This window comes from Dendrobates tinctorius, unplaced genomic scaffold (assembly GCF_039654945.1).
Source record: "Dendrobates tinctorius isolate UK_male_01 unplaced genomic scaffold, ASM3965494v1 ptg000037l, whole genome shotgun sequence".
Classification (NCBI taxonomy): Eukaryota; Metazoa; Chordata; class Amphibia; order Anura; family Dendrobatidae; genus Dendrobates; species Dendrobates tinctorius.
In genome coordinates this window covers 27,431,881-27,446,670 of record NW_027361705.1, presented here as the reverse complement: position 1 = coordinate 27,446,670, position 14,790 = coordinate 27,431,881, and the positions used below count along the sequence as shown (strand labels likewise).

The 14,790-nt window shown below is 48.4% G+C and overlaps 1 protein-coding gene across 5 annotated transcripts in view; it reads right to left on the bottom strand.

Annotated features, from left to right (window-relative positions):
* SIRT3 (sirtuin 3) overlaps positions 1-14,790 on the bottom strand; it is an 84,734-nt gene that overhangs the window by 23,496 nt on the left and 46,448 nt on the right. The gene's annotated exons all lie outside the window — the stretch shown is intronic.

Here is a 14,790-nt window from a genome sequence, read left to right as displayed (position 1 = left end):
CCGATCCGCGCTGGGGCCCCCCTACATTTTATACAGGCTTCTGCAGCTTTATTTTAAATTCAGACTCAGCGCCTGCCGGGCCCCCCGGGCCCCTCGGGCAGGCCCCCCCCGCACCATGGTCCAGCCAGCGCCGAAATCCCCCCCTGCACAATGGTCCAGCCACAGCTCCGCCCTCACCTGACGTCACACACTGCTCTGCTCCTCCACTTCCTCATTCAGTCAGTGTGCCACGTGGGACTAGGAGAGGGAGGGAGCCTCGCCGCTGGAGCACAGCCAGATAACAAGGTAAGAAGAATTTTTTTTTTTTTTTTTTTTTTTTTTTGAGAGCGGCTATCCAGGGGGCCTGGGGCAGAATGCTGGACGCTGGGGCAGAATGCTGGGGGCAGAATGCTGGACGCTGGGGGCAGAATGCTGGACGCTGGGGGCAGAATGCTGGACGCTGGGGGCAGAATGCTGGACGCTGGGGGCAGAATGCTGGACGCTGGGGCAGAATGCTGGACACTGGGGGCAGAATGCTGGACATGGGGCAGAATGCTGGACATGGGGCATAATGCTGGACACTGGGGGCAGAATGGACATGGGGCAGAATGCTGGACATGGGGCATAATGCTGGACACTGGGGGCAGAATGGACATGGGGCAGAATGCTGGACGCTGGGGACAGAATGCTGGACGCTGGGGACAGAATGCTGGATATGAGGGCAGACTGTGAGACGGGGCAGAATGCTGGACATGGGGCAGAAGAATGCTGGACGCTGGGGCAGAATTCTGGACATGGGGCAGAATGCTGGAGAGTGAGGCAGAATGCTGGACGCTGGGGGCAGAATGCTGGACATGGGGGCAGGCTGTGAGCTGGGGCAGAATGTTGGACGCTGCGGGCAGAATGGTGGACGCTGGGGGTAGAATGCAAGACACTGGGGCAGAATGCTGGACATGGGGGCAGAATGTGACAGTGAGACACAGGAGGGGGCAGAATGTGACAGTGAGACACAGGAGGGGGCAGAATGTGACAGTGAGACACAGGAGGGGGCAGAATGTGACAGTGAGACACAGGAGGGGGCAGAATGTGACAGTGAGACACAGGAGGGGGCAGAATGTGACAGTGAGACACAGGAGGGGGCAGAATGTGACAGTGAGACACAGGAGGGGGCAGAATGTGAGACACCGGACATGATTGGAGATAGATGGAGCAGGGTCATGGGGCAGGATGGATACGATTTAGACAGATTGGTCAGGAGGGAGATCATATGGGGCAGAATGGATACTGATGAGGGTGGGATGGGAGAACATATGGCTGATGCCAAAAATGAGACACACGGGAGTCAGGATGGGGGATATTATTACCATAGGGGCTAATTAAGGGATATTACTGCAGTGATGTATTTTATTTTCTTGAGGATACTGTTGTAAATGGGGGGGCGGTCCTGTTACTGTGTAGAGTGATACTATGTCGCCTTTTTTTCTTCATGTGGTGTAATGTAGAAGTTGGGAAAAAATAAGTAATGTGTTCTGCAAGCGGAGCTCTAGATAACTGTGTTATTTCCTGCAGAGACAAGTCCTGGCTGGAAGACGTGATGGCGATCTGTGCTGGATGAAAGATGAAAAACAAAGATGAAGGACTTCACCTAGAGACATCACTGGTGAGTTAGTGTGTTACCTGTACACTGACACTATGTACAGAGGTCCTGTGTATAATGTCACCGGTGATCACTGTGTTACCTGTACATTATATACAGAGCTCCTGTGTATAATGTCATTGATCACTATATTACCTGTACACAGACACTGCATACTAAGTACAGATCTTGTGTGTATAATGTCTCTTATGGTCATAGTATTATGTTTTTTTAATTAATGTCAGTATTGTAGTATTCAGTCTCCATGTGGTGGTAATATGTGGTCTGGGCGTGGTGCAGTGGTATTTGTCCCTTGTATATTCTATTATTTGGTCACTTTGTGGTGGTAATTTGCGGTCTGCTCATGGTGCGGTGGTATTTGTTCGTTGTATGTGATATTATTCGGTCACTATGGTAGTAATATGTGGTCTGGTCATGGTATGGCGGTATTTGTTCCTTGTATGTCTTATTATAGGTCACTATGTGGTGGTAATATGTGGTCTGGACATGGTGTAGCGGTATTTGTTCCTTGTATGTGGTGGTAAGTTGTGGTCTGGACATGGTGCGGTGGTATTTGTTCCTTGTATGTGATATTATTGGTCATTTTAAAAAATTGAAAAATAAATAAAAATATACCTAAATTGTATTGCATATTTTAACAAATATTTAATAGGTTACAGTAGAGTAGGGCCTGGCCAAAAGTGTCTACCCTGTTATGGTGGCGACTTAAAACAATCTTTTGGCCAAAGCAAAAGCTGCTGGCTATATGTGTGACCTGGTGATGGGAACTGTTAATGTGTGATAGGTGAGAAGTGGAGTTTATCCAAGAGAGCGGTGGGACTGTGGACAGTTCGAGTGGTGGAGGCGGGGCTGGATGGAGCCTGGGCGGAGTCTAAAGGGGGCCCCGAAAATTTTGCCAGTATGGGGCCCCGAAATTCCTAGTGGCAGCCCTGGACGTATACATGATCTGTAACAGTGTGTAATTAGGGGGTATGTGTCAAAGATGCATCCACGTGATGCCCAGACCGAGGGCATCCCAGCAGACCAATGCCCTGAGCATCACTTTGCCATCATTGGCTTGCTTTCTTCACACAGTACATACTGGTGCCATCTCTTCTCCAGGTAAGTAAAGCACAGCACCTTGCTCTTGACATCATGAAAAAGAAAACATAATTCATTTAGTGTCTACCATTCACATTCTACATTCTCATACCGCCCTCTCTCTGTTGGTGTACCTCAAGGCTCTGTCTTAGAACCCCTACTCTTCTCCATTCATACCTTTGGGTTGGGAAAACTAAAAGTCCCATGGCTTCCAGTATTATCCATACACGGATGACACTCAGATCTACCTCTCCAGCCCAGACGTCACCTCTCTGCAGTCCAGAATCCCAGAGTGTCTATCAGCCATATCCTACTCCTCTCGCTTCCTCAAGCTCAATGTGGACAAAACTGAGCTCATCATCTTTCCTCCATCTTACCTAACAACACTCGCTCTCTCCAGTCCGTCCTTAACTCTGCTTCCCGACTAATCCACCTTTTTCCTCACTACTCCTCCCCTCTGCAAATCCCTTCATTGGCTCCATATTCCCCAACATTTCCAGTTCAAACTACTAATATTGACCTTAAGAGACGTCCATAATCTGTCTCCTCCGTATATCTCTGAACTAGTCTCCTGATATCTTCCAACACGTTACATCTGGTCCTCTAAAGACCTCCTTCTCTCCTCCACACTTACATGCTCGTCAGCCAATCACATCCAAGACTTCTCCAGAGTATTCTCCATCCTCTGAAATTATGTGCCCCAACACATCCGATTGTTTCCAACACTTGGAACTTTCCAATCACACTTAAAAACCCATCTCATCAAGAAATCTTACAGCCAGTAATGACCTTGCTGCCACCTCATCACCACTGGGGCTGCCACCTCACCACTACTATGGGCAGGCTGACTGGGCAGTGGCTACTCAGCCCCATAAACAACAAGCTGTGATGTGCTGTGTGTTCCGATACCTTTCTACCACAATCAGCATTAACTTTTTCTGAAATTTGTACCACAAAATCTCTTCTGTGAGACTAGGCCAGACATGGTAGCCTTTTCTCTACTCAATGATTCCTGGATGGTCACGACCCGGGTCACCAATTCACCGGATGACCCTACCGAGACCTCTTTTGTAGGTACTACCACTTGCGCAGCAAGGAGAAAACCCCACAAGACTGACATTTTTTAGAGATGCTCTGATTCAGTTGTTTGGACATCACACTTCAGCCTATGTCATAATTGTGCACGTCTTTTAGCTTGCCCATTGTGGTTGCTGTGAACAACTAGGCTGGTTTTTCTGTAATAATCTGTTCAAATCTACGTTGGAAAAAGACTAAGGAAATAGTTTATATTGCTCTATTTTTCTGGTAAAAAGATAAGCACCATTACAGAAACCAGAGGACCGAATAATAGTCTATGAGGCCTATCAGGCACCATTTGTGCCTACCATGCGGGGAAATCCATCCTGTTCATAAAACAGAACAGAAAAACAGAATTTCTAAGGTAAATGTTCTACATAAAAGAAACCGAACAATACAAAATGGCTATTACAGTATTTCCACCACAATACACTGCAGAGAAGATGTGGATTCCAGTCCGCGCTGCCCAAATAATAGATTTCCAACACGTAGTAACAGTTAAGAAGTGGTTTAATCTACGTGTTTCAGGGTGAATACCACCCCTTCCTCAGGAAAATACCACATATATGGTAGCTTACATATGTTCTAACAGTACCTTGCTTAAATACATTCAGGATTAAAAAAAAAAACAGGCACCAGGCAGTCAGATGACATGTCAAAGTTCAAAAGTTGATGAAGGGTTAATACAGCATTGTTTTAGAGAAATTGTTTTCTATACCAAAGAGAAATATTCTAATACCATGTTTGTTTGAATTTGCAGTTTGAAAGAAAATAGGGATTTTTACGTACTCACCGTAAAATCCTTTTCTCCGAGCCAATCATTGGGGGACACAGACAGTGGGGTGTTATGCTGCTGGCCACTAGGAGGACACTAAGTAAACACAGAAAAAAGTTTTCTCCTCCCCTGCAGTATACACCCTCTCACTGGCTGAGATTTCTCCAGTTTGGTGAAAAAGCAGTAGGAGCATTAAACAGTGAACAATATCTCTATTTCTCCTACACCTCATTGGGGGACACAGACAGTGGGACGTCCTAAAGCAGTTCCTGGGTGGGGAGCATACAACTGCTAATACTCCATGTACCACTGTGGTACTGCCGATTGCAGGATGCGTCTGCCAAGTGCTGCATCCGCAGAGGCCGGAGAATGAATTTGGTAATGTTTTGTAAAGGTATGCAGACTGGACCAAGTCGCAGCCTTGCAGACCTGTTCTGCCGACGCCTGGTGCCGAATGGCCCAGGAGGCGCCCACTGAGTGTTAGGCGTCAGATTCCACGAACTGCACAACAGGAATCCAGAGCCGTACATCCAGCGGTCTCCCATTCCCCTCCGACCGCTCAGGGACCTGCTCAGCAATCCCGGCGTCCTGCTCAGACTCGCTCTGTGAGCCTGGATGTTGCTGCCACCTCTGGTGCAGCAATGGTAGAGCAACCTGTTCTGCAGGGAACCGCTCCAGAGGCTAAGTCCTCTCGCCGTGCTGCTGGGCATGCCCGCAAGATGACCTCTCAGTGGAGAGCAGGGGTCGCATGCTCAGGTCCTGTGTCAGATCTGATTGGTCCTTTCCAGAGTACTGGAAGGTCCCGGAAGCGCATGGCTATAAAAAGCCCGCATGGCGGCTCGGCCATGCGCTAGTGTAGACTATTATGCTGTGTGTGAAAGGTGATGGATGCATGTGTCTGGTGACGGACTTATTTGAAACCCCCTTCCCTCTGATATTACGAATGGTGACAGTGTTGGTTATAGTCAGTTCCAGGTAGTGGCAAGCTAGGTGCCACTGTGCTTACCGCACCTTACACTAGCGTCCGTCGGTGTCCGGCTCTCCGGCACCGTCGCTTAGCGGCTAGTTACCGCCGCGCTGCAATAGCAGCATCTATTGGCGTTCGCGGCTGCGACGCCACAGGCCGGCTGGCCTGTGGAGTTAACAGGTCCAGCGTTCCTTTCTCTTTTATATTAGGGCATCTCTGTGTCCTAAACAGAGTCTGCCTTAACTACCTCGGGTGACGTTAACCCGAGTGCTTTACTTTGCCATCTAGCGAGTTTGCCATTATCCAGCAGCAGTCTTTACACCTACTGCACGGTGGACCCCAGGCGGCGAACGCACCTCCTATTATTAATATTTGGTGCGTTCCGCCGTCCCCAACACTGAGTGAGTCGAATGCGCATTAATCCCTGCTGGGACAGGTGTGCCCCTGACACGGTAGGATTCCTGAATAGCCAAGCGAATCCACCTGGCTAGCGTGGCTTTTGAAGCGGCTAGACCCTTCCTATGTCCCTCTGGAAGTACGAACAGGGCATGTGACTTGCGGAAGGGAGCCGTCCGCGAGATGTACCGTCTCAGACCCCTAACCACATCGAGAGTGTGGAGGGGTCCTTCTCAATGCGATGGACTGGTGCCGGACAGAAGGAAGGCAAAACAATTTCCTCATTGAGATGAAAGGAAGACACGACTTTAGGCAGGAAAGACGGGGACGTCCTGAGAACTGCCTTGTCCTGATGAATATTGAGGAACGGAGAACGGCAGTACAGGGTTGTCGATTCCAAGACTCATCTGATTGATGTAATTGCCACTAGAAAGACCACTTTCCAAGAAAGAACAGTCAGCGGTACGTCCTGCAGAGGTTCGAAGGGAACCTCCTGTAAGGCTCCGAGCACCAAGTTAAGGTCCCATGATTCCAATGGTCTTTTATAGGGAGGTGCCACATGGGAAACTCCCTGAATGAATGTCTTCACCTGAAGTTTGGTGGCAATTTGGCGTTGGAATAGCACTGACAAGGCTGAAATCTGGCCCTTGAGCGAACTAAGCACAAGGCCTGACCTAAATACAGATTGTAGGAATTCCAATATGGAAGGAATAGAAACCACCAGAGGGGATCGACCATGGTCCTTGCACCACAAGAAGAAGGTTTTTCAGATGCGGTGATAAATGCGCATGGACACGGGCTTCCTAGCATTAATCATGGTGGAGATCACATCGGGAGAAAAACCAGCCTGTCCTAAAATCCAAAATTCGACGGCCACGCCGTCAAAGACAGGGCCTTGGATTTCTGGTGGTAAATTGGGCCCTAAGAGAGTAGATCCATGCGATCTGGAAGTCGCCAGGGAATGTCGTTGACCAGTTGTACTAGTTCTACGAACCATGCCTGGCGCGGCCAGGATTACTGGTACTCCTTCTGCTCCGATTTTCTTGATGACTCTCGGGAGCAAGGGAAGAGGAAAAATGTACGGGAGCCGGAACTGGTGCCACGGCAGAACTAGGGCGTCCGCTGTGATGGCGGATGTATCGCGCGATCGGGCAATGAACCGAGGAATGTTGTTTAGTCTTGAGGCCATGAGATCCACATCCGGAGTCCCCCAATGATGGCAAATCTGCTGAAAGACTTCCGAATGAAGAGACCACTCTCCCGAGGCAAGTCCCTGGCGACTGAGAAAATCTGCCGCCCAATTCTCTAAGCCCGGGATGTGGATCGCTGAGATGGGCGAATGGTTGGTCTCGGCCCAATGGAGGATGTGACTCATTTCGTGCATGGCCTTCCTGCTCTGAGTACCCCCCTGATGGTTGATATACGACACCGCTGTGGCGTTGTCGGATTGGATCCTGATGGGGTGACCTGCGCAAAGATGGTGGAAACTTGGTAGGGCTAATCTGATCACTCGTATCTCTAAGATGTTGATGGGGAGAAGTGATTCCCGAGTTGACCAATGACCCTGTGCTGTGTGGTGACGAAAAATCGCACCCCAGCCCAGAAGACTTGTGTCTGTGGTCACCACTGACCATCGTACTGGGAGAAAAAAAAAAAAAAAAAGACTTCCCTTGACTCAGGGAGGATTTCAGTGTCCACCACTTGAGGGCTTGTCTGACCCGCAGGGACAGAAGGAACCGAAGGTCCAGGGAGAACGGGTTCTTGTCCCAAGATAACAGCAACGCATGTTGTAAGGGACGGAGGTGGAACTGTGCGAATGGGACTGCTTCCATCGCTGCTACCATCTTTTCGAGAACTCTCATGCTGAAACGAAGAGTGAGAAAGCGGTCGGGAAAGATTCCGCACTGCCTGTTGTAAGGCTCGGGTCTTTTCTGGAGGGAGAATGACCAACCCGCGGGAAGTGTCCAAGATCATTCCCAAAAAGGAAATCCGCTGAGCAGGTGTTGGGGGAAGACTTTTCAAAGTTTATCTTCCAACACAGGCAAGAAAATGTATTTACTGTTATATCCACGGATTCCTCGCAGGCTGGAAGGAACGGACCCTTGATGAGCAGGTCATCCAGATAGGGCAGCACCTCCACTCCCCGAGCATGGAGAATGGCCATGACAGTCGCCATGACCTTGGTAAAGAGGGGGGGGTGGCGAGTCTGAAGGGCAAGGCAACGAACTGGAAGTGTTCGTGAATTGCAAAACGCAGGAACTGCTGGTGGGACGGGCAGATTGGAATGTGAAGGTAAGCGTCTTTGATGTCGATGGATGCTAGGAACTCTCCTTTTTCCAGGGAAGCGACAACTGATCAGAGAGATTCCATTCGGAATCGCCGCACCTTGACAAACTGACTTAACAGTTTGAGATCCAGTATAGGTCGCATCGTCCCGTCCTTCTTTGGAACCACAAATAGGTTTGAATAAAAACCCCTGAACCTTTCGTCTTAAGGGACCGGAATGATGACTCCGTCCCTTTGCAGCACCTGATCGGCCCGAAGGAAGGCTGTTGACTTTTTCTTGGGGGGGTGAGGACCGGAAGAAAATGTGTCGGGGGGGGGGGGGGGGGGGGTGGAAAGGAAGAAAATTCTATCTTGTATCCGGAGGACATCAGCTCCCTGACCCACTTGTCGTGGATGACCGCGAGCCAAATGTGACTGAAGGAAAGTAGACGACCGCCTACTTTGTCGGTGTCCGCCGGATACCGCAGCAAGTCATTGTGTAGAAGATCTATGGGATCTGGCTCCCCTAGATCCAGATACCCTTGGCCTGGGCTTCCAAGAGCGGTTAGGTCTGTATGAGACCTGGGAGCCTCTGTCTCCGCGCGGGGACCGACCTGATCCGGAAGAGAAGGTAGTGGAGAACCAACCGGAATTGTTGCGAAAACGTCGAAAACGCGTCGGCTGTTAGTTCCAAAACGGCCGAACAGCCTTATGTTGGGGGAAGGAATTTACTTTTCCCCCCAGTAGTATCAGAAATAAGCTGGTTCAGTTTCTCTCCAAATAGGCGACCAGTTTGATAGGGCAGAGGAGTCAACGATCTTTTAGATGTGGCATCCGCTCGCCAGTTGCGGAGCCATAGGGCTCTTCTAATGGAGATTGCATTAGCGGCAGTTTGAGCAGCGCAATTGGCGGCATCTAAAGAAGCGTCCACTACAAAGTCCCCTCCGTGAATTATCTTCCTGGCAACACTGGTTGCCTCCAGAGGAAGATTGCTACCTTGGAAGGCAGTAATTAAGACTCCTGCCCAAGCGACCATTGCCTTAACGACCCAAGACGCCGCGAAAGATGGAAAAAACGCCGCTCCTGAAGCTTCAAAAACTGAGCGAGCAAGGTAGTCAATTTGACGATCGGAGGGGTTTCTGACTGAAGAGCCCTCAGAAACGGATAGGAGCGTTTTAGAAGCAAGACGCGATACAGGAGGGACCATCGAAGGGGACTGTAACCAATCCTTCATTAGGTCTGGAGCAAAAGGGTATTTAGCCTCAGTAAACTTTTGCCCTGTGAACCGCTTATATGGCCGATCCCTATGTTTCTGGACAATGTCCTTAAACTCCGGATGGCTGGTAAATAACCTGCGCACACGTTTGGTCCTCTTAAATAAGATAACGTGTTCTAGAGCGGGAATATTTTCCTCATCCAATTTCAGAATCCTGTTGACTGAGGGGCTGACGAGTCAGATTCGAATTCAGAGTCGTGCTCGCTGCGAACATTAGGAGAGGGAGAGTGAGAGACAGAACTCGCCGATGCTGAAGCGCGAGCGTGACTAGGGGACGCGTCATGAGTCCGCTTTCTAGAGACCTGACCATCCCTTGAATGAGTACGACCCCTGCTGGTGGACGGTTCCTGGCTGTCGCCAGAGCCCTCCTCGGGCGTTAAAGACGCGTTCTGACTTAAAGAGGATTCCCGGAGGGAGTCTATAGCCTTGGTCAGTGACTCCACAGACCGAGACAGGGACGCAGCCCACTCAGGGGGACTAAATGCAGGGAGCACCATTGCAGCAGCGACGGATGGCTTTTGAGCACAGGCCGGGTCGCAATCCATGCATAACGGATTAGTCTGGGCAAGGCAGTCTTGCAAGTGGTACACACGGTAAAAAAAACGCAGTGTTCTTCTTATTAGCCCGTTTAGCTTCCTTAGATTGAGACATAGCGCCCCTGAAACGGTTAAAGGCAGAGCCCGGGCTGCAGGGAATGTGCAGAGAAGGGGTTAAGCGTTGTTCTGAGGGCAGATGCAGCTTACCCACGGTCCTGTGCTGTGTCCCCGGGAGGAAAAGCGGTGGCCCTGTAGTGTCACCGGGTGTCCGTCAGAGTGCGCGCCTCACAGCCGTCCCATCGCAGGCTGAGGTAAAATACATGGCCCCCGAGACTAGCATTGCGCCTCTCGTAGAGCGAGAAGCGCCAAAGACGTGGGCGTGGCGCTAACGGTGGGCGACTGTTGTGAATTCGCTTTCTGGCCTACCTCTGGTTACTGCTGAAGGTGGTGGAGCTGGTCAGGTTGACGGAGGGGTTGCGAGTTCTCTTTCTGGGCTCCCTCTGGTGGTTACTGGAGCTGATCTGATTAACAGAGGCTTGCCACCTGATAATGAGGACGACGATTGGAGATCTGGGGTTTCAGACTGGATTTAAGACAGCTGACTCCCTCTATCCCTGCTGGTGATTTTTTCCTGCCTCCTGAGGTCTTAGCTGAGCATGCAGGGACTGAGCTGGAAACTAAGTGTTCTTTTGCTATTCTGTTCACATTTGATCTGGTTTTGTCAATTTCGGTTTTGTGTAGGTCAGCCAGCTCCAGCTGTCCTGAATCACCATCCATATGTTACTGCTTGTGCCAGTTTGTTTTTGTCCCTTATTAGATTGGCCTCTTATTGCTCGGCTTTCAGAATATACCAGAGTGCCGATATAGTGGGTGAAGTCGTGCGACTTCAGTATTTTTGCATCAGACGTGTTGGACCTTTTTGCAGGTTTTTTTGCGTGATTGCAGACAATGTCTTTCCTTTCCTGTCTAGTCAGTGTGAGCCCCCATCGTTTGCTCAATCTATTTTCCTACCTGCGATTGTGTCTTCATCTTGTCTCACCGACAATATATGTTTGGGGGCTATCTATTCCTTTGGGGTCCACTCTGGGGCAGTTTAGATTTCCCCTTTCTTGCTTTAGGCTTAGTTAGCTCTCCGGCTGTGCCGAGGCGTCTAGGATCATCGTACATCTGGGCAATAAAAATGAAAAAAGCATATACAGAATGGGAGGAATAGGGCTAAGCAACAGCACATGTGAAAAAGACTTGGGTATACTAATAGATCACAGACTGAATATGAGTCAACAGTGTGATGCAGCAGCAAAAAAGGCAAATGCAATTCTAGGATGTATTAACAGAAGCATACAGTCTAGATCACGTGAAGTCATTATTGCCCTCTACTCCTCTTTGGTCAGCCCTCATCTGGAATACTGTGTCCAGTTTTGGGGGCCACATTTTAAAAAAGACATCAAACTGGAGCAAGTTCAGAAAAGAGCGACCAGATTGGTGACCGGTCTGCAAACCCTGTCTTATGAGGAAAGGTTGCATGATTTGGGAATGTTTAGCTTGCAAAAGAGAAAAGACTGAGAGGAGACTTAATAGCTGTCTACAAATATCTCAAGGGCTGTCACATTGTAGAAGGATCATCTTTATTCTCATTTCCACAAGGAAAGACTAGAAGCAATGAGATGAAACTGAATGGGAGGAGACAGATTAGATATTAGAAAAAACTTTTTGACAGTAAGGCTGTGTTCACACACAGCGTTTTTTTAGCGGTTTTTACCGCGGTTTTCACTATAAAACCGCTAAAAATAAGCTTCCCATTCATTTCTATGCATTTTGCACTTTGTGCACATTGATGCGTTTTTTACCGCGAAAAAACCGCATCGCGGTAAAAACGCAGCATGCACATTAATTTTGCGGGTTTTTCAACGGTTTAGGCTTCTCCCATGCTTTTAGAAACCGCTGCGGTAAAAAACGCATCAAAAACGCATCAAAACCGCGCAAAAAACGCCGCGGAAAAATAGGTGCGGTTTCTGGGAAGGGATTCAGGTTTTTGTGCAGAAATTTTCTGCAACGTGTGCACATACCCTTAGAGTGATCAATGAGTGAAACAGGCTGCCATGAGAAGTGGCGAGTTCTACTTCAATGGAAGTCTTCAAACAGAGGCTGGACAGACATCTGTCTGGGATGATTTAGCGAATCCTGCTTTGAGCAGGGGGTTGGACCAGATGGCCCAGTAGGTCCCTTCCAACTCTACGATTCTATCGTAGACACGCTCCACAGCTACTGCTAGTTGTGTGGATAGGATCAGGGGTCTGCAATCTGCTTAGTTACCAACCTCTCTGGTTTTCTGTGGCTTAGCTTGGGCTTGCTCTCCTCCTCGGTGACCCAATCATAACAGGCGGCGCTATGCAAATTGCGGCCTAGTAGGCCAAAAAAGCCGGGGACTAAATTTTTGGCCTACCCGCGGCAAGTGCCAGGAGCAGGGGGGGGCCGCGACGGGGCGCCGATGTACCGCCGCTGATACAAAGTCAGCGCTTCTCCCGGGGACCAGGACACGACCCTATACCTCCAATCCAGTGCTCAGGCAGGCCGCGATGTCCGGGGCCTTCCAGCTGCAGGGCTCTCATCCTCCCGGGCGATGCAGCAGAGCTGGAGGAGTTCTTAACCCCTTAAGCCCCAAGGGTGGTTTGCACGTTCGTGACCGGGCCAATTTTTACAATTTTGACCACTGTCCCTTTAGTAACTCTGGAACGCTTCCATGGATCCCAGTGATTCTAACACTGCTTTCTCGTGAAATATTGTACTTCATGATAGTGGTAAAATTTCATTCAAATAACTTGCGTTTATTTGTGAAAATAACAGAAATTTGGCGAAAATTTTGAAAATTTCGCAATTTTCCAACTTTGAATTTTTATGCCCTTAAATCACAGAGATACAACAGCACACAAAAAACTTGATAAGTAACATTTCCCACATGTTTACTTTACATCAGCACAATTTTGGAACCAAAATTTTTTTTTTGTTAGGAAGTTATAAGGGTTAAAAATTGACCAGCGATTTCTCATTTTTGCAACACCATTTTATTTTTACGGACCACATCTCATTTGATGCCACTTTGAGGGGTCTATATGATAGAAAATACCCAAAAGTGACACCATTCTAAAAACTGCACCCCTTAAGGTGCTCAAAACCACATTCAAGAAGTTTATTAACCCTTTAGGTGCGTCACAGGAATTTTTTGAATATTTAAAAAAATGAACATTAACTTTTTTTCACAAAAAAAATTACTTCAGGTTCAATATTTTTTATTTTACCAAGGGTAACAGGAGAAATTGGACTGCAAAAGTTATTGTGCAATTTGTCCTGAGTACGCTGATACCTGATATGTGGGGGGGGGGGGAACCACTGTTTCGGCGCATGGCAGAGCTCAGAATGGAAGGAGCGCCGTTTGACTTTTTCAATGCAAAATTGGCTGGAATTCAGATTGTACGCCATGTCGCGTTTGGAGAGCCCCTGATGTACCTAAACAGTGGAAACCCCCAACAAGTGACCCCATTTTGGAAACTAGACCCCCCCCAAAGAACTTATCTAGATATGTGGTGAGAACTTTGAACCCGCAAGGGCTTCACAGAAGTTTATAACGTACAGCCGTACAATTAAAAAATCATTTTTTCCACAAAAATGATCTTTTCACCCCCAATTTTTATTTTCCCAAGGGTAACAGGACCCTAAAAGTTATTGTGCAATTTGTCCTGAGTACGCTGATACCCCACATGTGGGGGTAAACCACTAATTGGGGCGCATGGCAGAGCTCGGAAGTGAAGCAGCGCCATTTGACGTTTTTGGCTGGAATTGAGATCGGACACCATGTCACGATTGGAAAACCCCTGATGTACCAAAACAGTGGAAACCCCCCACAAGTGACCCAATTTTGGAAACTAGACCCCCAAAGGAACTTATCTAGATGTGTGGTGAGCACTTTGAACCCCCAAGGGCTTCACAGAAGTTTATAACGCCCTGGCATGAAAATAAAAAAAAATCCTATTTTTTCCCACAAACATGATCAATTAGTCCCCAATTTTTTTTATTTTCCCAAGGGTAACAGGAGAAGTTGGACCCCAAAAGTTGTTGTCCAATTTGTCCTGAGTACGTTGATACCTCATATGTGGGAGAAAACTACTGTATGGGCACACGTCGGGGCTCGGAAGGGAAGTAGTGACGTTTTGGAATGCAGACTTTGATGGAATGGTCTGCGGGTGTCATGTTGCTTTTGGAGAGCCCCTGATGTACCTAAACAGTGGAAACCCCCCACAAGTGACCCCATTTTGGAAACTAGACCCCCCATGGAACTTATCTAGATGTGTGGTGAGCACTTTGAACCCCCAAGTGATTCACAGAAGTTTATAACGCCCGGGCGTGAAAATAAAAAATAATTTTTTTCCACAAAAATGATATTTTTGCCCCCGATTTTTTATTTTCCTAAGGGTAACAGGAGAAATTGGACCCCAAAAGTTGTTTCGCAATTTGTCCTGAGTAGGCTGATACCCTATATGTGGGGGTTAAACACTGTTTGGGCGCATGGCAGAGCTTGGAAGGGAAGGAGCACCATTTGACTTTTTCAACGCAGAATTGGCTGGAATTGAGATCCGACGCCATGTTGCATTTGGAGAGCACCTGATGTGCCCAAACAGTTGAAACCCCCCAAATATAACTCCAACCCTAACCCCAACACACCCCTAACCCTAATCTCAGCCCTAACTCTAGCCCTAACCCTTGCCCTAATGGGAAAATGGAAATAAT